Source organism: Kogia breviceps, chromosome 4, assembly GCF_026419965.1.
Source record: "Kogia breviceps isolate mKogBre1 chromosome 4, mKogBre1 haplotype 1, whole genome shotgun sequence".
NCBI lineage: Eukaryota > Metazoa > Chordata > Mammalia > Artiodactyla > Physeteridae > Kogia > Kogia breviceps.
This window is the reverse complement of record NC_081313.1, coordinates 145,838,994-145,864,893: the sequence shown is the minus strand read 5'-3', so window position 1 is coordinate 145,864,893 and position 25,900 is coordinate 145,838,994. Positions and strand designations below refer to the sequence as shown.

General features: G+C 41.5%; 1 long non-coding RNA gene and 1 pseudogene across 1 annotated transcript; one reads left to right on the top strand and one right to left on the bottom strand.

Moving 5' to 3' along the window:
• The window catches only part of LOC131755765 (RNA/RNP complex-1-interacting phosphatase-like), a 139,865-nt pseudogene that overhangs the window by 96,632 nt on the left and 17,333 nt on the right, over positions 1-25,900 (bottom strand).
• Positions 17,918-24,217, top strand: LOC136794075 (uncharacterized). The gene is made up of 5 exons (XR_010840336.1): positions 17,918-18,160; positions 19,565-19,640; positions 20,617-20,746; positions 22,670-22,823; positions 23,039-24,217. It is a non-coding gene; the product is annotated as an uncharacterized lncRNA (long non-coding RNA).

Here is a 25,900-nt window from a genome sequence, read left to right as displayed (position 1 = left end):
CTTTGCATCCCAAACACTGTGAACACATATCTGGGGTTCAGAATTCTCAAGATTTCCTACCTGTTTCCTACCCAGAGCGGAGGCCAAGAGAATTTGGTCTTAGTCTCCCTTTGCAAGCAGATATATATATATATTTTTTACTGGCACACCCTTTCATTAAAGGTGAAGCTGGGGATAGATAGGCTTAGTTCTAACTTCCCATCTAGTAGGGATGGAGACTTATCTCCTGCCTCCCATGTGGTCATGGACACTTTAACAAGAAGTCTCTATGTCAGGGCAGGTGTGTCATTAAACTATGGCCTGTATTCCAAATCCAGACAGCTGCCTATTTTTTATGGCCTATGAGCTATGAATAATGTTCACATTTTAACTGGTAATATTTTAACTGGTTACTTAAGTACCTAAATAATTTCCTCAATTTTGACTCTTTGGTCCACAAAGCCTAAAATATTTGCTATTTCGCTCCATAAAAACAGGATTTCCAGCTTCTGTTGTAAGCTATCAAGATCTACAATCCACTCCTAATATAGCTAGAACTCTGACACATGTACTCCCCTTCTTCCAGCGGTCCTGGAAATTTCTGCTGCACACTTCAAAAATCACACATGCACTTAAAAATAAGTTGTGTACATTTAACCTAGCATACCTAACCCTTTTCTTTTAGGAGAGTTTTTCAAGTAATCTTGCCCACCATATTCTTCAGAGCTTCATTAATAATGGCAAAAAATGGAAACAACTAAACATTCAACAAATGGGAATTGTTCATAACAATTATAGAAGCACATACAGTAGAAAACTATAAACTGTTATTGAAACAGTGAGACATAACTAGTTTTATTCCTCGAGAATTATGTTTATTTAGGTCTCTTTTGTTTAAATAAGAATATTTCTGTGTATGTATGTATATAATCATGTATTTATATACACATACATTATTTACATGATATATTTATATTAATATGTGAAATACATACCTATACACATACTTTTTATTTATACTTGTATACATACACAGGAATATAATTATCTATATCATATATTTATATACATTGAACTGAAAACTGGTAGTATACATATATATTGTGTATAAATGTGTGTATATGTGCATGTGTAGAAAAACAGGTTGAGAGATATGTAAGCATGATTTAGACAGGGTTCAAGATTTTAAAAGTCATTATGTGTAGGTAGTGAGATTATGGCCCATTTGATTTAAAACATTGCATATTTTTACATCAACTGTTATGAACAGATTCCTACGTAAATAAAATTATAAATAGTTATACATACTTGTATGTGTAATGTATAATTAAAATATATATACTTTTATGTAAGTATTATATTTATATTATTAATATACTTGTCTTATAATAATACATTATATATTGTGTTATATAGAATACATTAAATATAACACATTATATCAGATAATTATATACTTATATGTTATGATAGAATTGTTTTATCATCTATTACATGATATATCATATTAATATTGTGACCATATTAAACATATAAATACATTGCATTAGTCATATATTTTGTGTACAATATATGCTATGGAAAATACACGTTAATATTATACATAATGGTTATACATTAATTTAAACAGTAATATATTACATGTATACAGCAACATAATATTTAATATTGGTATATATATTATAGTTAATATATACATAGCTAATGCTCTTTAAAGCCATATGCAACAAAAAGTAGAATGGGACCAGGAGTATGGCCAAAGCAAATTCTAAAAATATTAGATTATTTATATTCATTTAAATGTCATTTTCCTGGAACTTGCATCTGGCTATTAGAGAGCACACACAGCAAAATCACGATAAAGTACCCAGGAGGACACGGGATCCTTTATTTACTGGGACCTTAAAGGAAACACAGTGCTATTCAGTCCCCCATCAAAGAGCTAAGAGCAAATCTTGAAGCACCCAGTAAAAGCCAATTCAAACACAAAGGCTTTTCCACTTAAACTTGAAAAAAAGTTAAGTTCCCAAGAGACCCCCTACATCAAGCACCGAAGCTCATTTGGCAGGAAAAACAATAACATTCAGCGAACAACAAGAAATCTAAAACAATGGTTGTTTTAACAACAACAACAAAAAATCCAGCAGCTAATTAGTGTCTTTCCTGTTTGAAAGAAGGGGGTGGGAAGTGGACAGAAGACCTGATAGGAAAGATAAAAAGAAGAGGAAAAGGAAAGTAAAAGTTTCCAGTTTGACAATCAAGGTGTCTTCTGCATCCGTTTCATCCCAAGACCACCAAGTCAACGTGGAGGCTTTTTCCTCCTTCCCTTTTCATGAGACTGATCATAACCAGCACAGCAGATTCCATCGAATTAAGGGATGCTGTTGCCTACATGTGTGAATGTGCTGTGAGTAAAGTACTGGAGTAGAGGACACCTAAATGGAAACGGCCTCATGAATGTCCATGTGGCTGAGCAGGAAGGTAACCTGTCATAGATGTGCTAAAGAAGAAGAGCTGGGTTTTAGTTTATTTACTTTCCCCTGGACTCTGTTGAATGACTGTCATCTACAAGTTCAGGCTACTTTTTGCTGAGGATTGATGCACTGGGAGAGCTGAGAGAAAACTGAATAGTAGAACTGTCTTTTTCTGGGCCAGTTCACCTTACTTTCCCAAACTCGAAGTCTTTCCCTATTTCTTTCTCCTTTTTATTGTAGTAAAATGAACATAACATAAAATTTACCATTTTGATCATTTTACAATTCACTGGACAATTCAGTGGAATTTCGTACTGTCACAATGCTGTGAAACTGTCACCACTGCCTAGTTGCAACACATTTTCATCACCCCAAAAGGAAACCTACACCCATTTTAAGCAGTCATTCCCTATTTCCCTCTCTTCCAAACCCCTGGCAAACACTCATGTATAATATTTTTCGTTGTGTATGGATTTGCCACTGCTGGACATTTCGTATAAATGGAACCATACAATATGTGGCCTTTCATGTCTGATTTCTTTCACTTGCATCCACGATGTAACATGTATCAGTAATCCATTCACTTTTATGGCTGAATTCCCTGATCCTGTTTTCTTCATACTGTTTGATTACAAACTTGAAAATATGTTGAGGCTGAAGCTCTGTTTTAATGGCACATCTATGAGGCCAATTCATTTAAAGAAGGTGAAAATGGAGATATTGTTGTGAAATGATAATTGTTGAGAAGCCTCAGCTAATTTGATAATGAAAATTTGGGAAATGTTGCAAAAATTATTTGCTTTATATTAAAAACCTTTTAAACAAGGATTCAGGAGATTGTCTTTTTCTTGCAGGTAACTTAAATGAGGCAGAAGAAAATAACTGCCCTTTAAAACAGATTTTGAAAGGATTCTATTTATTCTTAATAGACGAATGAGAGTACAGGTAGTTCATATCCAATATGGACTCCCTGTCCAAACACTGTTTATCGTTCTAGCCACCACTATCGAATTATATTTCTTGAGAGTAAGGCAGCTGAATTCCTGCATACTGCTTTTAAAAAGTCATCTATGAAATCCATTAATACAGTATCAACAAGAGATGTTCATGTTTTCAGTGCAGTTCAAATATCAGGTATAAAGAACCCCCCAGTAAGGAAAAGAATCCTATATCTCTTGCCAGAATGTGGTCAGCTCTGGGGTGCTTTGCTAGCTGAAAGACACTTTTATTGTGAACAGAATAGAGGTTGTTTAAGAGGGATGAGTGGCAAAATCTTTTAAGTACTTGTTTGTGTTAAAAACAGTGCTAGGCTATCTCATACTCTATAAAAGTGAAGGCTCACCATTTTACGTATGTGAAAAGTGAAGTTAAAAGCGTTTTAGTAACTTACTAAAAGGCACACAACCACTAAATTCAAGCAAGAATTCAATCCCAAATCTGTCACACTGAAGGTTGAACTAATATTGACATTAATAAAAATAGTTCTAAATTAAAAGTTCAGAGGTATTTTTAAATTTCGCACTCTTTCACTAACCCTCTTTGGAGATAAATCATTTCATTTATATGGGCCTTAGTTTTCACAACTATAATAGTTGGAAGCTTGACTAGATGATCTGTATGTAGTCTTCCGATTCTAAAATCTTCCACTAATTTGGATTCCTACAATAATTGCCCTTGCAATACATGCATGCTGCCACCAAGTAGCAGTAGAGAGTACTAGTTCCTTTTTTAACCCTAGTGGGGAGTGCATTTTGACCTCAGACTTATCTGTGAATAGTACAACAATAGAACTATAAAATAACAAAATAATATGGTAGTATTCCCTGTAAAGCAGAAGCTTTACACTGTGTCTATGAATCGTATCAGAATCACCTGTAGGTTTTTAAACATAGAGGAAATCCAGATCCCACTGAATGAGGATTTTCAGAGATGGGACTTGGGTTTCTGGAATTTGGGGCTCCCATCATTTGTATATTTTATTTTATTTTATTTTTTCCTATGTACAACATTTGTCACATCCTCTTTTTTTAAACTGATTTGTGTGTGTGTCACATCCTGTTGAATCTTTAGCTATTTCTGTTTGTTTTAAAAGTTTCAAATATTCCATAATCTTCACCTACTTTTCATAAGCCGTTGTCTGTTATGTTTATTCACTCTTGTGCTTCTCCTAGTTAAAACTTCTTTTTTTCTGGGGGCCCTGCCTCATGTCTTGCAGGGTCTTAGTTCCCTGACCGGGGATTGAACCCCAGGCCCCCAGCAGTGAAAGCGCCAAGTCCTAACCACTGGACCACCATGGAATTCCCAAGACTTCTTTTTTAAATGACTTTTTTCCCCACTCTAATTCATTCCTGGGATCAGTTTCATGTGGGAACATTAAACCAACCTTGCATTACTAGAAGAAAGCCACTTTGATTGTGACAGATTACTGTTTTACATACATACATGGATACTGTTTGTGCTTTTGTTTACAAATTTTGCATGCATGTTCAAAGGAGAAACTGGCCTATGATTCTCTTCTTGTAATATTTTTACTTTTGATCTGAAGCTTATGTTGGCCTTATAAAAATTTTGAGCAATATATTATTTTCTGTTTCCTGGAAGGGTTTTACCTAAGATTACTAATATTTCTTCCCTAAATATTTGGAAGAATTTACTTGGAAAGCCATTTATCCCTGGAAATCATTTTCTGAAAAGGTACTTAATTATACAAACAACTTTTGGAGTAGATATAGAAGTTTTTAGATATTTCTTTTCTTGGTTTAGTCTTGTTAGGTTGCCCGTTTTAAGAATTTGTAATTTTGGATGAATTTTCAAATTTATAAATATAAAAGTATAATTTTAACAGCTTTATTGGGATGTAACTTACATACCATAATTTAACCCTTTAATGAATACAATTCAGTGGTTCTTAGTGTAAGCACTAAAAGACGTGTGTAACCATCACAACAATCCAACTTTAGATTTCTGTCCCCCCACAAAGAAACCCATTACACATTAACAATGTGTTTTCATTCTCTCAACCCTCTCAGCTCTAGGCAACCACTAATCTCCTTTCTGTCTCTACAGATTTGCTCGTATGGGCATTTCATATAAATGGGACCATACAATATGTGATCTTTTGAGAATGGCTGCTTTTCTTTACATAATGCTTTCATGGTTCATCCATGTTGTAACATGGATCAATATTTCATTCCTTTTATAGCTGAATGCTATTCTATTGTACGGATATTCCACATTTTGTTTATTCATTTTTCAGATTGACATTTGAATTTTTTCCACCTTTTTTTTAGAAATATGCTTCTACGAACATTCACATACAAGCTTTTGTGCAGACATAAGTTTTTATTTCTCTTAGGTATATATTTAGTAATGGAACTGCTGGGTCATAGGGTAACTCTATGTTTAACACCGGTAGGAACTGTCGAGCTGTTTTGTAAAATGGCCGCACAGTAGGTCAAATGGCTCAGACTGTATTTTCTATCCAAAGGTATCCAAAGCTACTTTAGATGCAAAATGTTTCAAGTTGACCTTTGCTGCTGCCCAAATCGTAGCCACTGTGGGCAGTCTGCAAGATGGCATCTTAGGTTTCTGAGGAAGAAATTTGAATACACAAAGGGGGAAATAAGTGTACAATTGCATAATGTAGATTTCATATTTAATTTTAAGGGAAAAGCAATAATTACTTGGCTTTGGGTTTTAAATGGAAATAGCCACTCATTGGGAAATAATTACTCTAATTTCAATTTATTTTACTTGAAATCATTCTGTGATGAAAGCAGTTATGAAAAAAGGTCTCCAAAATGGAAGGAGTGCCAAGTCAGAGGTATATAACATGTTTTAATTCTCTCAGAAGAATTTCTCTTTAATGACTTGATTTTCTTTCTTCTTAAAAGAAAATTATTAAGGTACTTTCTGCCATCTTAAAACTAAGTTTTTATTCAAATGAAATGGCTTTTCTGTTTCTGAAAATGGTGTGTGATGCTTTAATGTAGGCTTCCCAGAAATGCAGATTGAAGACCTTTTATTAACTTAAAATATCTTTATTTTGAATGAAGATCAAACCCTCCTCAGTTACCTGTGACTAAAATGGGATATTTATCATTTCTCTCTCAGGAGCAGTGGATAACTTCTCCATCGGTGAAGGAACCATCCAAAGCTGCTAGACACAAAAAGAACCATAATTTTGGAAAGTGGTCGCAAAGGAAAAACTACTATTAGAATTGGTAACTCTTTCTTTTCCTTAATGCTACTAGAACTTATACCCCTTATATTTTCCATTGTGCTCAAATTAAAACAGCCTTAATGGTTATTCCTTAACGGTTAGCTGTCAGTATTGTTTGTGGTTCTTATGGAACGCACCTAGGAGGTTCCTGACACATAGTGTTTAATATGTACTATATATTAATTTTACTGTGATAAAGTTCTTGAAGTGACAAAATCCATATCCAGATATGAGGTCACCTTTTCTCCCTTTCACGTGGGGTGCAGGCCTTGGGAAAGAGAGGGAAGCATGTGATGTGTCTAGTGACAACCCCAAAATAAAATAAAGCAGGCAGAGCCCTTGGCGCTTTACAGATATGAATAGCTTTTCTTGTCATCAGAGCCCTGTGAACAGACAGTGTTATACAGCAGCGCACACAGGTTAGGGTCAGGTACAGTGGGGAAGTGGATCAGGCAGGATAAGAACATGCGGAGAGTCAGCGGGGGCTGGTTCCAGAGGCTTTATTTACTAAAGAAACAACAAAAATCACAGATGATAATGATGGGTTTTTTTCAGAAATATACGTATCAGTGGAAAAACTAGAAATGATCATGTTCAGAATTGTGATCAGTTGTGTCTAAATATGTAAAAGTCAGTTACTTTCCCGTAAGCCAGAAATAAAAATAAAAAACAAGGAAAGATCCCATTCGTAATAGTCACAAAAATTAGTAAATATCTAGAAGTCAGTTCAGTGTTCACCTGAAAAAGTCAGTGCAAAAGGATAGATGAAATATTTTAAACATACATGTTAACATTAATAAAATATAATGTTAACATATGATCCATCAACATATAAAGCCACTGGCACTGGCAGAGGGAAAGACAGATCGGTGGAAAACTCCAGAAACTGGTCCCTGTTTCCTTGAGAATTGTATTTTAACTTAGACAATTTTAAAGTCTAACTTGACTTTTTGTCTAATTGACTGATTGAAGCATTGCTAATTCATTTAAACAGAAATTAGATATTGGCATCACAGCATACACAAATTCTAGTCAGTCGAAAAGATGCCAATGCAGCTAAATGCAAGAAGCAAATACACAATACAGGAGACAATTTCTGTGTAAGTGTAGGGAGTACAGAAGGCTTCCTAAGTAAGCCATAAAACTCGGAAGCCATAAACTAAAAGGTATTTAATTACATGAAAATGTAAAACTTTTGTACAGTTCAAGACATAAACAAAACAAAATGACAGACACAAAAATTTGGTAGTGTATTAACATATAATGGTGACTGTTGATACAGAGAAGAACCCACCAATAAATGAAAAAGGATAACCAAATTTTATAAAGGCAGGGGGTGGTTTCTAACTGTATGAGCAAACCACTCAGAAGAAACACAGCTGGCTACTACACAGATGAAGAGGGGCCAACTTCTTTAGGAAATGCAGGTTAAAACCATGGGATTTTCTTCCCCTCTGATGGGCAGAAATTCTAAAGACTGATAACATCTGGTGTAGACGAGGGACCAAACACACTTTGCGTATGTTAAGTATAACAAATGTGTTCAAATTTGGAGCGAGGCTTGCAGCATCCATCAAAGTTCAAAACTCTCTTGCTCTTTGACCAAAGACTTTTACTTCTAGGCACCTGCCCTCTGCCAGTACTCTGCCTTGCACAGAAGCGTGCATCAAACAGGCACCCGCAAGTCCGATGAGGGAGACTTACGTAATGGGGAAACTCTAGCGACAACCTGGATGTCCTTCGGGGGGGTCTGATGAAGGAAATGAGGATCCATCCGTGGTAGGGAGGAACGTGTGTGTGGAGCTCGGGGAAGGCCTGTGAGCAGACTGGGAAGATGGCCTGATACGTCATCAGGTCCAAAGGGAAAAGAGCAGGTGTAGAAAAGGACATGTCTCTTATTCCACTTAGAAACCCACAGTGTTTGTATTTGAAATACTATATATGTATATATGTACATATTGAAACACGCATATATACATGTGTACACATTTGTGTATCTGATCCTGAAAGTGCACAAAAGACTGTTAATGGCAACCACCTCTATGGAAGGGAATAGATCTTTGTATTTTTAGTCTAGTTTTCCTAATCGTGTGCAAATTTAGAGTTAAATTTTTATGTAAAAAATTAGGCAGTCAGGAGAGGCCTCGTGACTCTTTTGTGGGCTTCTCTCACCTCAGGATGCACTCTTCACGCCCTTTCTTGTTTCTGGTTTGTCTTTTGCAGCAGACACCACTGAAAGTAGCATCTTGTCATCCCTTGCCAACCGCCTGCGGTTTTCTTGCGCCCTCTAAACCCTCACCACCTTTGTGAGCTGCTGTTTCCTGCTGAGGTGGTGCCTTTCCCCTCACACACACCCCTCTGGTACCTTGGGAAGTCCCGGGGTTTCTCAGTGGGCATTCTAGAATACTCATCCCAGAGATGCAGTGGGTTTTTCAGCCACATGCATTTGGGGAAAACTGTGTTCCTATATGAATTATCCTCTTGGGAGTTCACGATTCACCAGAGCACTTGAGATGCTCTAGGAAGTTGAGTCAAGAAATCCTTGTAGCCCTGTTAATTCAGGATTTCCTAAATTTCTATGACTGACTGTGGTACTGCTTTTTCGGTCACAACCATCCTCATCAGCTTCCATCATAGACTCCCTGGGCAGCGCTGCTCAGACTCTGTCCTGGAAGCTTTATAGTCCCAGGATTACCCGCTGCTTCCACGCCCACCCGGCCCCGTGCTGGTGCTCTGTCAGCCTGGCACCTTCTCCCTGCCCCCAACTCCTTCAGGCCACAGGCCCTGCCCCCGCTCTGGGATTTGGTGATAACGCCTGGGAGCGGTGGCCCAGCACAGCCCACGGCAGTGCTCCGTGTGGCTCACAGGGTTCAATACACACAATTGGACCCCTTAGTGGAACATGGGAAGATGACTTAACTGCAGGTGTCTTATTTCATAATCCCCGTGTCTCTGAAACTGGGAAAAACACACTGGGAGGGCCATATGTTTTAAGTAAAAGGGAGACTCTGTTTCTCTGTGGGAGTAAAGAACGGGCCCTCACAGTTAACAGGTAACATAGGGAGTTTGTGCTGAGTCTGTCGTGTTGGGCCTGTTATACTCATTTCTATGACCCTTGGGTCCCTGTTGACATTTGCATTTACTGCCCATGCTTGAAACTCCCCACCGTCCCTGTCTTGGTCATGAGCCCTGATTCTGTGGACCTAGAAGTTCTTTGTGGGAGCTTTCTAGCAGCCCTCTCCCCCAGGGTCCCCACCTCCAGCCCCTATGGCAGTCGTAGTGCTTTTTCGAAAACACAGAGCTCCTTGTTGTGCAGACCTGCATGCTCCTCGTTGATCCGATCGATCCAGTTCCCAGGAGAGCGTGTCTGCAGGGCCCTCTGCGGTCTGCAGTCCTGCCCCCAGCCAGGCACCCAGCACCCCAGGTGCTGCAGAGAACTTGCTGGGGTGCCCCGTGCCTTGGCAGAGACAGCTCTCTGCCAGATGCCCTTCCTTCGTCTCCCCCTGTCCTGCCCCTCCCACCTCCCTTCCTCTGAAACCTTCAGCCTTCTGTGTGGCAGAGTTACTTGCTCAGCTCTGTGCTTCCACAGCGCTGGTCCTGTGGCTTTTGAATTCCCTCCACAGCCGTTTTGCCAGGTTGTGAGCAGCTGATTCCCCTTCATCGTTTTCTTCCTTCACTCAGACCCACACCAGGGACGCTCTCGGGCACCGTGCAAATTTAATCTTCAATTTCTAGTTGTTATGACGTTGTTGCTGTCATGGTACCACCTACGTTCACAGTAGGATGGGTAAATGTGTGGGGGACGACTGTAAATACAGATTCTTTGTAAATGCATGTTCCTAATTCTTCCCCCTTGTAATATGTTTTCCCCTTAAATCACGTGTCCTTTTAGCTGCTCCAGCTCTATCATTGGACTGTCACCTGGGGTGCCTGAGGCAGCAGAATATCAAAGAGGGTAGACACTACATTTTTAATGTAAATTTCAACCAGGATACCTACTAGCTGTGCAATAGGTACTAGCTGGGCCCAGAATTCAGACTCAAAGCCTATTACCAGATAGTTGGTTTCCCTGCTTGTGTCTCTTCTGTCTGTCGACGTGCACTTGACTCCTATTAACTTTAACAGGAATTATATGTGTGCCCTGAGGGGCGAGCATAGCTTTGAATGGGGGCTTCCACACACTGCTTTTCTGTCTTGTTTACTTTTAATGAATCCCACCCTGTAGAAGTGGAAGAATGACAGGATGTGTTTGAGAAAATGGAGAGAGTTATTACATGTTTTCCCTGTAATCCAGAATAGCATGCCAGCTCTTCTTTTGTTTGTCTCCTTTGGTTGTCAGTGGAAGATAATTTTGGCTTGCTTACTTTCCAAATGAGAATCTGAAGTCCAATACAAACGTATCTGAGGAGAAACGTGACCCATTCATTTTTGAGCGTCTGTATGAGCCCTGTGCAAGGTGCGGAGAATAAAGAGACAGATTTATTGACTTCAATAGATATGTACATAGCACTGAATGTGTTCCAGACACTGTTCTAAATTCTATCAGTTATCTACTTTTGCATCACAGAACACTTCAAGACAGTGACTGAAAACCACAGCCATTTCTTGTGCTCAGGATTGTTTTCAGTCAGCAGGTGGGGCTGAGCTTAGTGGGGTGGTTTCTGCTGCTGGTCTCATCTGAGATCACTTATTCAACCAAAGTCATCTGGTGATCCACCTAGAGTCTAAATGCCCCCCACCCCCCCGTTATCTGTCTGGCAGCTGGTGCTGGCTGTGGGTTGGGCCTGTTATTTCCAGCAGGCTAGCTCGGGCTTGCTTACATGGCAGTGATATTTTCAGAGGGCAGGTAGAGGAGCTGCATGCCCCTTGAGGCCTCAGCTTGGAAGTTGCACAGCATCACTCCTGTTGCAGTCTCTTGGTCAAGGCGAGTCCGCAAGGCCAGCCCAGATTCAAAAGGTGTGGAGCACTAGGCCCCACCTCTTGCTGGGAGGGCTGCAGAGAATTTGTGGCCATTTAGTCCTCACATCAGAGAGGCACAACAGAGAGATGAGTAACCTGTTCAAGGTCACACAGCTCGGGACAATACAGTGTTTTAAGTGCTTTGACAGTTGCTGCTCATTATTTTTAAAGCTTACAGCCACTATTCGGACCAACTTATTGTTTTTCTCTGCATCCTTGTAGAGAAAGGGTCATTCACATTGCTGTGTGACTGCCATGGGTTGGAAGCTTCATATATGTTGTAGCACTGAATTGTCATAACTAGTATGAAATGGAGATATTATTATGATTCCCAATATTCAGATGAGGAAACTGAGGCTCTTGGAAATTAAGTATGATTCGAATACGAGAATGTTAGCTCACTGTTCCATATGCAAGAGTGGTCTCCCTATGTAAATTATAAATGTCCTGGCACAGACCTTTTTTTTAATCTCTTGTTTGCATCTGGAAAATGGTTTTTAAAACTTTTCTGTTGCTTTGTTAATGGCAGTTGCACATTACAGAAAAAAAGCTGGAACAAAACACATGTTTTCCAGATGTCCAGTGGTGCCCCAGAATAGAAGCAAGATGAATATTCCATTCCGCATTGGCAACACCTAAGGAGATGATTCCTTAGAAAAAAGATTTCTCGACAAAGCTCTTGAACTCAGTATGATCTCCCTGAAAGGGCATAGTTGGTGAGTACACGTCCCATCCAGAAGCTTGTCAGAGAACTGGTTTAGTTTTCAGACGCTGAAGGAAACACATGTAGGAGGCTGCCCATCCTGGAGTAGCAGGTACTGTAACTCGTTGGGAAAGACCATTTGTTACGGGGGTTCTCCTGCTGCTGCTTACAGACCCCTTAGCACGGTTCCACGGCCGAGAGCATGGGGGGGGCCACACCTTCTAGGAACTTTGGTCAGAATTACCTTTGAAAATCTCTGCTCTGACAGCACAAAGGGTGCCATCCCATCTCTGGTGCAGCTGGCAGAAGCCGGTTCAGTGTAAGAACAGACACTGTTGCTCCCCTGAACATCAGAGAGAGTAGTTAATTCTGTAAGCCCCATGGAAGATGTATGTTCTCACGCATGAGAATAGCTGCCCGCTCCCTGCCCCCTGCACGGCAGGCTCATCGAAGGCTTGAGCTAACCTAGGTTACCTGTGAGCGTTAGGAAGGAATTTTCTAATGACTGAGATGTGTGATGCTCCTGGCCACCTGCGTTGGCTTTCAGGTGGGAGGTTGGACACGGTGGTGTCAGGTGCTGCGACCCTCGCAGGAGCTGTTGACGGGAAGGAGGGTCGTCGTGATGCTCAACCCGGTGCTCCTGCTCTTAACGGCTGCATCAGTGGTTCTTCTGGGTCCGTGGGAGGCATTCGGGCCTCTCTGCATAACGCTGTCACCATCGAAGATGTCCAGAAGCTGGCAGCCTTTGTGAAGCATTTTTTGGAGATGCACCAGCTATGAGCACATGCTAACCAATATACACTCTGCCCTTGAACAGTGTACAAAATTGAAAGTCACTTGGGCATGACTAAAAAACCTAAACACACACAGTATTTTTCTCGAATGAACATGCTTATGATAGATTTTCTTCTTTTTTCAGAGAACAGCAGAACATCCACAGCTATGCCAAGCTGTTGAAACTTAACCTTAATTCTGACTTGAACTGGAAGCTTTTCAAAAATCTTCTCTTGGGGCTTCCCTGGTGGCGCATCGGTTGGGAGTCCACCTGCCGATGCAGGGGAAACGGGTTCGTGCCCCGGTCCGGGGATCACATATGCCGCGGAGCGGCTAGGCCTGTGGGCCACGGCTGCTGAGCCTGCACGTCGGGGCCTGTGCTCCGCAGTGGGAGAGGCCACAACAGTGAGAGGGCCACGTATCGCAAAAAAAAAAAGAAATCTTTTCTTGCTTTTCTACCAAATTCTAGCTGCTGTTGTCTTTGCTTCTACTTTATCTGCCTAGATCTCATATTCAGAGCCACCTGTGGGTTTAATTATATGCCCATTGCAGGTTATTGTGGGGCCCTCTAGGTGCTGAATTCTGATCCTTTGCAAGATGACAGCAGTGGGGTCTTCTGGTTTCTTTCCTTATATGGTTATTCTCATAAAGCGATAAAAGTGACTTACTATATGTTTATGTAGCAAGGTCTGTTTTTAATACCATGTAGTTTATATCTCTATGCATTTATATCTCTGTGCCTTTATATTTCTAATAATACGGTTCTTGTTGGTATATGTTGAGACTTTGAGAATTTGTCAGGATCCTTGACCTTGTGCATTAGAGTGTTCCGTTCTCAACAGCTGTGTGCCTCCCCTTCCCCCTCCCCTCTCGCGTTTTAAGCTGCTTCACCAGATTTGGAAGCTCCCTGATTCGCCTTTACTTTCCTTTCAGTGGGTAGAAGAACGGTTGGTTGGTTGGTTGGTTGGTTGGTTCTTCATTTTTCAGCTATGCTGTTAAACTAAAAATCTCTGTTTAACTCCCTTACTGTTTGTTCACGTGACTGTTCTCTTTCTGGTGTTTGACCAGTGATGCTGTGAGTTCGGGAAGATCTCTGCTGAAGAGTCTTTTCCCCTATTGTTCATTTATTGTCAGTGTTTTATGTTGACCATGTGAAGGACATTAAAGTCCTAAAACATCTAAACCTTTGTCAATGAATTTCTTTACATGCTTTTTAGACAAATTGTTCTCTTATGAACTTTAGGTTGGGAAAACTTGAGTCTAAAAATAGCATCTGTGAAGGGTATTTTGTTCAGAAAGGTGTAAGACTTGAATCCTGTATATCCATGTTTTTAAAGATTCAGCATACTGGTTGGTAGCTTTCCGTTGGCTTTTGGAATGGACATTGTCTACCAACCACCTTACAACACAGCTCACAGTATAAAGTTGTATGAACTTTGTCCCACTTAGGCTGGAAACATGCCGCTAGGACAGTTTTGAGCTGTCTTCGTGTTTCGTTGTATTGTGTAATGAGGACTATACTGATCTTTCGTCGGAGTTCTGCACCAATTGGTTGGGTTAGTTGGGTTTCCTGCTTAGGGCTCAACCTTGCCAGTCTTGGTTCTCTCATCTCTAAAAAGGAGGATTGAAATAACTCCCTGACTTATCTCGGGGATGTTTGAAAGCTGAAAACAAGGGCTCAGTGCAGGATGTGACTGTTTAAACACAGTAAATGTTTCAACAGCAAAAGCCGGACAGTCCATGGACGCCATCCAAGTGTTCACATATAATAGTGCTCAGAGTCTATTTTGCCTCCTTCCTCATCCATTCATCTGATGGTCACAAGTCCCTGTGGTTTGTACCGGCCCCAAGTCTCTTGAATCTCCGCTTATTTCCATTCCCGTTGCCACAGCCAGCTCTGTCAGCGCTCCGCGGATCATGTCAGCAGCCTCCTCTGCCCCTCCCTGCCCCGACCAGCACAGCCCGTTGGACGGTCACTTCCCCTTCGTGCTCCTCCTTGGTGCGTAAAAAAGCCCAGACTTCTGAGCCTAACAGTCACAGCTTTGTGGTGTCTGGTCTGGCTTCTTCTTTCTTGTGTTTCTGGTTCTTGGAATGTGGCGTGCATATATGCCCATGCTACGTCGGGTAAGCCTGGAGTTCCTGTCCCGGCTCAGCAAGACTGACGTTCCTTCAAGACACCTGCCAACCTCCTGCCCTTGTTTGTGTCTCCTGCATTGGAAGGATGCTCTTTTCCTTTGTTCTTATAAGCGTGACCCGTTTATCTCATCACAGCCCCTTCATTCTGTGTTTTCCTGTGCCGAGGGTGTCTGCTTACGTGCCTTCCCCATCAGAGCAAGGACTAAGCCCTGTTTCTCCACCTCCAGGACCTGGCACCCTGCCTTGCCCTTAGAAGGTGCTCAAATACTGTTTGTTTAATGAATGGAAAGGCAGGGCTTCCTGAATTTCACAAACAGCCTGCAGTAAAGGCAGAGGTACAATCTCACATACGTGGATGTTTTAATTTTTCAAAAGCTTACTATGTAATTTCATTTTTTACTAAAATTTAAAATCTTGGAGGGCTCCCAGACTCTTCTTTACATATGTGCGAAAGTGTTTGGAAAACAGTGAGCCACTGCATTCACACCAGGACAAAGGAGAGTCACTGTTGTCTGGAGCACGGCTCGCTGGGAGGTACTCATGGAGCGAAAACCTTGACCTTTGTATGTCTCAAGTGAGTGAACGGACGCCAGTCTGCTGACCACGTGGAGAGAGGGGAAGGGGAGATAAGGATGCAGGCCCCAGGTCAACGGGCTGTGGGAGCCACAACTGGCCAGTCTTTAAGATGAAAAGCAAAGTGGACAGACAGGTGTTTTTCCGGCCTTGGGAGATCTGTGTCAGCCTTGGTGGCCTCACATTCCTTTAGAGCCTCCAGAGTGTCCTCCTCCTTCTCCCAAACTGCTTTTGACTATTTTTGTCTTTCACAATGTGTCAGCACATAATCATGTTCCTACCACCTAAGTGAGAAAGAACAGATTTGCTCCCACGTTGCTTATGTTTACCTCCACACACCGCTTCATCCCCAGCACTGTGGCTCTGTTCTTTGCCTGCACAAGAAACAAAATTGTTCTGTTCCGCGCTAGTCTATGTTTATCTAAACATCTAATGCTGTCTCGTCACAACTTAGCAGATGCTGGAAGGTTTGGCAAGCCCTTAGGTGAACTATGTGATGTGACAAATAATTAGTCCCTTTTTTCCCCTTTAGAGCTTAAGGAGCCGCTGAGACCCCGTAAAATGGACAAGACCCATTGATAGATGTCTAGCTCTGCCTAAGGCCCTTGCAGGTCTGGTCTTGTATCACTCTGGGATTAATGTTTGTTGTATCGTGTTCTTTGGAAGGAAAATAAAATGAGGAAGAATTTTCTCACATTTGATCCGAATGAACAGAACTAAAAAGTGAAATGCTACTGCATCTGAGAAGAAGTCAATCACTTTAATTGCAAAGAAGATTCCCTGCCTCTGTTAGAAATTGCGCTCTTGGTAATTTAGAATCAGAATCCATGACAGTTTGTGATGAATTGGCTCCTTTTGGGCTAAAGAAGGTAAGAAGTTCTGATTACCCCTGGATTATTCCAGAGTGGGTAAAAAAAAGTTAAAAGTAAAACTAACAAAAAGCATTTCCTATTATAAATAACAATGGAATTTAGTATGCTATTATACCTTCAGACCTACTGTAGGACATGCTGTTCTTTGCTGTTCCACTTGAGGCAGGATTCACAGTTTTTCTAAAGGGTACAGATCACTATGCCTGATACTGTGAGCAAATGCTATACTTGAGCTCCACTCTTGTCTCTCTCAGGCTTTTTTTGGTATTGTGTAACATGTAAATACATACTGTCAACCTCCAGCATGATACCAGGCACATAATAGAAACCCAATAAATGTTTCACTGTGAGTGGAATATAAGTTGATAGAATATTTTCGAAGGTTGATTAGGCAGATTAGATTGATTGAAAATCTTTCAATATATATATATTTTTTGGTGGTACGCGGGCGTCTCATTGTTGTGGCCTCTCCCGTCGCGGAGCACAGGCTCTGGACGCGCAGGCTCCGAGGCCATGGCTCACGGGTCTAGCTGCTCCGCGGTATGTGGGATCTTCCCAGACAGGGGCACGAACCCATGTCCCCTGCATCGGCAGGCGGACTCTCAACCACTGTGCCAGGGAAGTCCCTGAAAACAGGGAAGTCCCTGAAATATTTCAATATTTTAAGTTTTCATCTCTTTCATTCCAGAAATTCTATGTCTAGAAATTTATATATAGCTATATACATTTATAAAGAGGTTCACATTGCAGCCTTTCTGTAACAGAGGAAAAAACGAAAAAAAACCCCGAACTGAAAACAACTAAAAGTCCATCAGTATTGCACTGGCCATGTAAATTATGTAATGTGACACAGCTATTAAACAGAAAAGAATGGATGTACGCACAAATTGGGAAAATCACTATCCAAGAGAGATTGTAGACTATGTATAGTATGCTGCTCTTCTATAAAATACAGGCTATCCATTACGTAGAAATACTTACATACAAGATGCAACAAGTGTGAACGTAAGCACCTGGGAAATATCTGAAAGAACCACACAAGAAACTGGGAGAGTGGAACAACTTTCCATGTCCTTTATCATGGGAATTCGGAAGGGTACACACACGAACTAATGGGCCTCTGCTGCCATCGTCCGGTTAAGGGGGGAATTGCAGGCGTCCGAGTCCTCTTTACTAATCAAGCGTCTGAGTCGGCCGGCGTGATGACGTCATCCCGAGGGGCGGTGGCGCATGCGCAGTAGAAGGAGGTCCGCGAGGTACGCGGGCTTCAACCTAGGCGCCTGTGGTTCGGTTCCTTGTGCTGACACTGGGGGCGCCGGGTTGACGACTTAGGCACTCTTGGTGTTGGGTGGGCGGCATGTTGAGGGTCACATGAGCCAGTGGCATCATGCCCGAGGGCGGTGGGGTCAGGTTCGCGGCTTTTCCGGACGTTCGTCGGCCAAGAGGAAAGAACGCACATCCCGGAAAGGTAATACACTTGGCCCCTGGGCGTTGCGGGTGGAGCTCAGAGGCCCTGGGCCTGGGCTTTGTCTTTTCTCTCTCCTGTCACTGTTGCCCCGCGCGCTGACCCGTCCGCGCTCTGCTAGAGGGTATTGGTCGTCTCCCGGCTCAGTTCACAGTAGCTGAAAGCGACGGTGTGTGATGTTCTGATTTCCCCCCATCGTTTTAAAAGGGAGGCTCTGGCCATTGCTCCTCGGGTAACATGCAGAGGGACTGCTTTTGAAGATGGGACTGTCAGTGTTGCGGACACTCCTTAATTACCAAAATAGAATTCCCTCAATTCCTCAAGCTGTGTTGTTTTGGCACAGAAAATGTGAGTAAGAGGAACTGGAAGTAAGTTTGAGTGAAAAAACGCGCCGGTACCGCCGAATTTTCCATCGAAACAGTTGATCTGTGTTGTCTCTAGGAATTATAAAGGGCGTACTGTTGCTTCCTAACCGGTGTCATTTGAGAGATCTACCTCTGTACGTTCAAATGATTAATTTGGAGACTTTGCTCATGTGTGCAGTAAACCCTTTAATTCCCTAAGACCTTCCTTTCCTCCATGTCATACCCCATAAAGCCCGCTTCAGTTTATCTCCTGAATTTCTTTTGAATCTGTCAACTCTTCCTCAACATCTAATACTGAACTTGCCTGTCGGTTGCAATTAGGTCTTAACTAGCGTCCATATTTCTTGTTTCCTTCCAGTCCATTCTTCACACAAGAAACCTTAACAGCAAGTTGGAGCATTGCTCATAACCATCGCTCCAAAACATTGTTTTGAGAATAGAAAACCAACTGTTGGCCTTCAAGTCTCTGCGTGGTCTAGAATCCTCTCTGCTTCTGTAGCCGCATCTTGTGCCACTTTTGCCCTCACTTTCTATGCTTCAGACACACTGAATTAACCTTAGTTCTAACTCATCTTACAGAAGTCAGTTCAGATACTAGTTTTCACTGTGAATCCTAGCATTAAGGAATTTTGTTATCAGGTTTTGTATGAGGACTAAAAATAAACTGGGAAGTGGAAGAATTGAGTTTAAACTATTTCAGTCAACACGCGTGTATTCATGATACCTTAGTAGTCAACACCGGGCTAGGTTTTATCAGGGATACAGAAGTTCTGGGCGTCTCTGGTTTTAGATATCCCTTATTTGTTGAGACCTTTGCATTGTTCAGTTGCCTTTTATCTGTTGTCAAGACGGGAAAACAGGAACAAGGGAAGTATAGGTTATTACTGGGGGGGGGGTTGAATAAGTGGAGCAGCACAATGCAAAGCAGAAAGAGGAGAGAGACCTAGTATAGAGGGATATGATTTCCATTTTCAAGGCGCGTTCATCCTATGCAGGGAGACAGCCTAAGATAAAATTTGCCTAACAAACAATATATTATTAGGTGGAAAGAGTATCTCCCAGTGGGACAGCGGATGCCTGGGACTCGTTGCATTGCTTTCAAAGTTCCTTTAAAAAAGGTAAGTGAAAGTTAATACCGTATGCTTCCAGAAATCTGAATTCACCATATAGAGCCCTGGCTCTCAACCCTGTCGTAGTCCATTTTCCCTTTTTATAGCAAATACTTTTTAATACCTCCTTTAGTATCCAGAAATGGAATTCATAGATAAATACAGCCTACTTTTGTATTTAGTGTAAAAAAAAACCCAATGGAATGCCCTAACTATAAATAAAGAAGAAAATACTTTATAAGAAAGTAATATGTATCTCAGTATGTAAATGTTTGGGGATGAATATACTAGAAATAAAGAAATAGTCAGGTACTTGTACCATGAATGCAATAAACTATGGACTTTGATTGATAATGACGTGTCAGTGTTGGTTCACGAATTCTAAGAAATGAAGCACACTGCTATGGCACGTCGATAATGGGGAAGGCTGTGTGGGGTGAAGGAGAGAGGGTATAAGTGTGAACTGTGTGCTTTTTACTCAGTTTTGCTGTGAATCTCAAAGTGCTCTAAAAGTAGTCTACTAATTTAAAAAGAAAAGTGTGTTGCTGGCACTTGAATAACCAAACAGATCAATGGAACAGAGTACATAAATAAGGCAAATACATAAAAGAATACTTAGCAGTGAAAGCCATCCTTCATATAGTAGATATTCAAGAAGTGTTTATGTGTCTATTTACAGGCACTCTGCTTGGAGCTGGCGATACAGTGGTAGGCAAAATTGATGTGGTCCCTGCCTTCTGGGAGTTTACAGTCTGGTTAGGAGACCAACATGAAATAAACAAACATAGAAGTAAATGTCTAGAAGTGAGCTTATTTTCTTGTGTCTAATCTCTCTGGAAGAAAGGATTGTAATATCGCTTGTAAATTCCAGAGGAGGAAACTTTACTTTGAATCTCATATGTTAGCATCACAGGGTTTGAATAAATGGATAATATAATAAAGGATTTTAAACACATGTTCTTTCTTATTTTATTCTTTCTGACAGAGTTTTGAAGTGAATCTTGCTCCAGAATGCTTTTCCTGCTTGGATCTTTTTTAACAAACACCAAGAACAGAATGAAGAACTTGGGCTGATTATTGACTTAACATATACTCGCCGCTATTATAAGCCAGAGGTAAATGGAACCCGTAATTGAAAATGACCTTCTTTCTGATACTGTAATAATTCATAGTAATTCAGTACTTATCATCTTATGCTAAGGTGAATCCTGTTCTTCTTTCATGGGTTCAAAACAGGAAGCTAGTGGTTTCCTTAAATACACATTTCTAATTCCTGTTTCAAAATGAGATGAAAGATATGAATTGAACTATCGTATTTGGCAGTAGACTCTAGATATGCTTAAGAAATTCTATAAGCTTCCATGTTCTATATTTTGAAAATGAAGTAAATTTTAGTAAGAATAGTAGTAGCCTGAAAGGAAAGAAAGGTATGTCCATTATGTCTTTAGCACTTATTTTCAGCAGTAGCCTGAGCATGTTTAAGCATCACAGTAAAAGACAATTGTTCTCTAAGTTTTATGCTTTCTTTTCCTAATACCTTCTGATACAGTACAGAAACCCATATATTCTCTTGGCCCATGTAGGACATACCAGTGCAAAGGAATTATCCTTCTTCTGACCTGTTCCATGGCCTTGGGAGACAGTAACACCTAATGTTTGTTAATATTTGTATAGCAGTTTGCCATTTAGAAAGTTGTTTCATATCCACTGACTTCGCTAATCTTCACAAGAATCCTTTGCTGTTGAAGTGGAAGTAGTACTGATATCTCCTACTGAGTGCTTACTCTGCACTAAGCTCAGAGGATAGACAACTACAGTTACTAATTTTACAGACGACGAAACTGACTCTCAGAAAAGGAAGAATAGAAATTTCAACTCAGTTATTCCTCTATTTTTATTGTGGTAAAATATACGTAAATCCTATTTATTTTAACCATTTATAAATATGCAGTTCAGTGGCATTAACTACAGTCACAGTGTTGTGTAACCATCACCACCGTGTATAACCAAAACTTTTACATCATCCTCAACAAAAACTCTGTAACCATCAAACAGTAAGCACCCCGTTTTTCCTCCCACCAGCCCTTGGTAACCTCTATTCCATTTTCTGTCTCTATGAATTTGCCTGTTCTAGGTACCTCGTGTAAGTGGAATCTACAATATTTGTCCTTCTATGTCTGGCTTATTTCACTAAACCTAGTGTCTTCAAGGTTCATCCATCTTATAGCATGGAACAAAACGCCATTCCTTTTTTGGCGTAATAAATCCCACTGTGTGTATAATGTAGTTTGTTATTCATTGGTTGATTGACACTTGGGTTGTTGCCACCGTGTAATTATTGTGAATCAGGCTGCTATGATCATTGGTGTACAGATATTTGTTCAAATCCCTGCTTTCAGTTCTCTTAGATATGCAGTGTAGGTAGTAGCAGAGTTGTTGTATCATATGGTAGCTCTACGTTCAACCTTTGAGCCACTTCCAAACTGTTTTCTACAGGGTCATCTTGTTTTTAAACAATGATCACAAATTTTAAACATCTACAAAAGTATACAAAATACTGTGAATGTTCCTTGTATACCCATGAACTCATCCAGCTTTAATATTTACCAACTGATGGCTGTCACATTTTATCTATACCCCCACCTGTTTCACCCTATTCCATAGTATCTTGAAGCAGCTCCAAGACAACATGTAATTACACGTATACATTTTTGGTATGTATATTTAAAATATAGGACTTGTATTCCTTAATATCATTTTTAATATTACATACCCAGTGAGTGCTCAAATTTGCAGTTGTCTCCTAAATGTCATAAAAAGTTGTTTTTAAGAATTTTGAATTAGATCCAAATAAGGTCCTCACTTTGCCGTTGATTGTTAGGTCTCTGAGGTCTTAGTTAATCTATAGGTTCTCCCTCCATGTCTCTCTCACTTTTTTTTTCCTCCTTGAATTTTATCTTTAAAGAAACCAGGTAATTTGTCCCATCTAGATTTGTTGATTACATTCCATGTGTTGTTAACATAACCTTCCATCCTAGGAAAAGATGACAAGTGACCAGTGACCAGTAACCAGTGACCTTTGTACTGGACACATGCGCCGTTCAGCTGCAGCCACTCAGACATCCTCTAGTGTTGTCTCCTCATCCCTTGTATCTGCAGTTGATGTTTCCTCTTCTTCTCTGACCATGTCAGGTGAGAAAAGAAACTTTTGAAAGTTTTTCATTACATTTATTTTGCCCCTACATTTAGTAGTGGATTCAAAATAGCATGGAATAATGAGGGAAAGTATTGAACTACAAGTGTGGAGACCTAAGTTCAGTTTTGATTTTGACATTTACTATCTGTGTGACTTTGGACAAATCACTGTCTCACAAAGCGTGTTTTTTTTTCCTTATCTGTTACATTAGAGAATAAAAAGTCAGGGAACAAAGTCAAGGCAGAAGAGAAACCAACAATTCCCAAGACGAAGCGAAAGAAACACCAAACTGAGCTTACCCAAGAGAGCTTTAAAAAGCCTTGAACCTCCCTAGGCATGCGCATGCTGGAGTCTGTGACGGTTTTTCACGCATTGGGGAAGAAGAATGATAAGAAAACTGGGCTCTCTTCCTGTCGGGTCTTGGGAAATTCAATCAACCCTAAAGACCGCCAGCCACCCCCAGCGATCCAGCCATGGCGGCATACCCCACGTGAGGGTCAGGGTCCTGAGAAAACTCAAGGCCAAGCCCAGAAACCAGACAGCAGTGCTGAAAAAGAGTGTCCATCTCCATCCCAGTATGAGCTGCCTCCTCCTGGGAAGGTCAACTGGATGTCTCTGCCTTTTTCTGCCTGGGACAAGCCTCAAGCTCGACCTGCTCCTCGGAGGCCACAGTCTCTGGCCTCACATCGGCCTGCTGTGGCTGACCGTGCCCAGCCTGCTGCTACTAACCCAGCTCAACCTGCTGCAGTGAGTTCACCCCAGCCACCTCCTGCCTCTTTGCCAGGTCCCGCCAAACCAGCTCAGCCAACTGCGACCAACCCAACCCAACCGGGTTGGACCGACCATACCCAGCCTAGTGTCCGTCCGTCTGCTGCTCCGAGGCCTGCACCGAACAAAACTTCACCTTGCACTTCTCTCCAGCGGGAGCCTGTTCCCCCTGCTCTGACTAAGCACCAGTCCCCACCGGAGCTCCAAACCCCATTTCTATTCCAAGACTTCAGCAAGCACCAAATTCAATGGAGGCAACCCAATGTTCCTGAGCCAGTAATGTCAAAGCCCATCGAACAAGAGCAGAGGCCAGAGCGGGCGGCCATGAAGAGGCGGCTCAACAAGAACGTGAGAATGCTGCCAAATACACCTCTCTGGGGAAACTGACGTTTTTCACTGAGAGGGAAAAAGAAATGGAAATTGCTGACTACTACGGATACGTACAGTAAGAGCTGCTAGGATTGTTGGTGACACCTTGGGTACCAGCTGTTCTTCCATATATAGATAAGATAGGTATAAATTTCTCTATTTATTTTGATATATTTAAAAACAATAAAACTGAATAAATATAATAGAATTAATAGATGAGTAATAAATCTTTTGAATTTTGAGATGCTGCTAACTGTGGCGTGTTTTTTTTTTTGGACGGGTTTGCAATCAAAGTCTGCATGTGAAAGGAAGGACTGAAAGTTGGATGGGAGAAGCAAGGAAAGGGGAAGAAATGGGTAAAAACTGAGGAAAGAGGAAGGAACTTGGCCCAGGGCTAGGAAGGCCAAAAGAGATTTTTGGATTTATGAAAGAAAGCAGGAGTGAGGATGAAATGGCAGAAGTAAAAAGCAGGGTCAGAGGTCAGGGTTGAAAGAACAAAATTTGAGTAGAGTTGAAGATGACAGAAGATGAGTCTAGGTTTCCTAGGAGAAACAGAAAAAGTCTCTTGGGGAGGTTGGCCTTAAGTCTCACAACCACCAGAAAGGTATTTATGAAAAGAAGAGGTTCAGGACACATCTCTGAAAGGTTTGAGTTGCCTTATGCAGGTGTGACTATAGTGGGGGAATAGGGAAATCTACCAGAGAAGTGGCTCGGGCTCCGAGTTATCCTAGGGGCAGCTGACGACAGGGGCAGAGCCAAGGGAACTGCTGCATCAGGAGGCCCACCAATAGGGCCTGGTATGTACATCACCATGTACTCAACACCTAAGCACCAGGGCAGCCAATGCACTACTCAGTTAATCCTGGCAACAACAGGCAAGGTCAGTATTCCTGTGCCACTTCACTTAGAGAGGTGCAGCAGAGGGCTGAGGTCACATCACATGTGGAGGTACAAGGCCTCAATTGGAGGCCCAAATGCCTCCGAAGTCCTCAGTATTTGCAAGTGCCCGCAGGTGGCCAACCTGGCTTTCAGAGCACAGCATCCTGAGGTTACTGGAGGATGAAATCAAACTTCTGGACGAGCCTAAATATGAACTTGAGGGGCTTCCTCCATGGACCAGGGCACGTGCTGCCTTCTGTAAACATCACCAGCAGCTGAAACGCACGAGAAAAATGCGAGGGAAGCGGCCACTCTCACGGGTGAGAGTGGTGGGGGCACACACACTGGGCAGCCGCTCCAACAGCCACAGGACGCAGGCGCCCAGCGCTTCAGGGGCTCCCTGGGAGGCCTCGTGGGGCAGCTCGAGGGAGTGAGGATGGGAGAGAGCGGCAGGGGTGGGCGTCAAAAGGAATGCAGTGGGGAGAAGGGAGAGATGGAGACAGTGGATAGTGACTATGGGAAATCTGGCAATTTTCATTTTCAAAATTATTTTTTGAGATGTCATTCACATGCCATAAAATTTACCTTCTGAAAATGCAAATTCAGTGTCATTTCGTACATTCACAAGCCTATGCAACCATCACCGTCATCGAACCCATCATGTTTTCATCACCCGAAAAAGAAGCCCCCGTAACCATCAGCAGGCCCTCTTCATCCCCTCCTCCTTCAGTCCCTGCAACCATTCATTTGCTTTCTGTCACTACGGTTTTGCCTTTTCTGGACATTTCATGAAATAATACAAATGTGACCATTTTTCTGGCTTCCTTGCATTAGCATAATGTTTTCAAGTTCGTCCATGTCCTGGCATGTCATTACTTCATTCCTTTTTATGACTGTATAATATTTCACATATACACCACATTGAAAACATTCATTCATCCACTGATGGGCATTTGGGTTTTTTTCACTAATAATCTCCATTTATTGAGAGTTTACTCTGTGCCAGGCAGCACCAGGCTAAGTTACTAAGACCTTATTTCACAGATGAAAAGAGGCT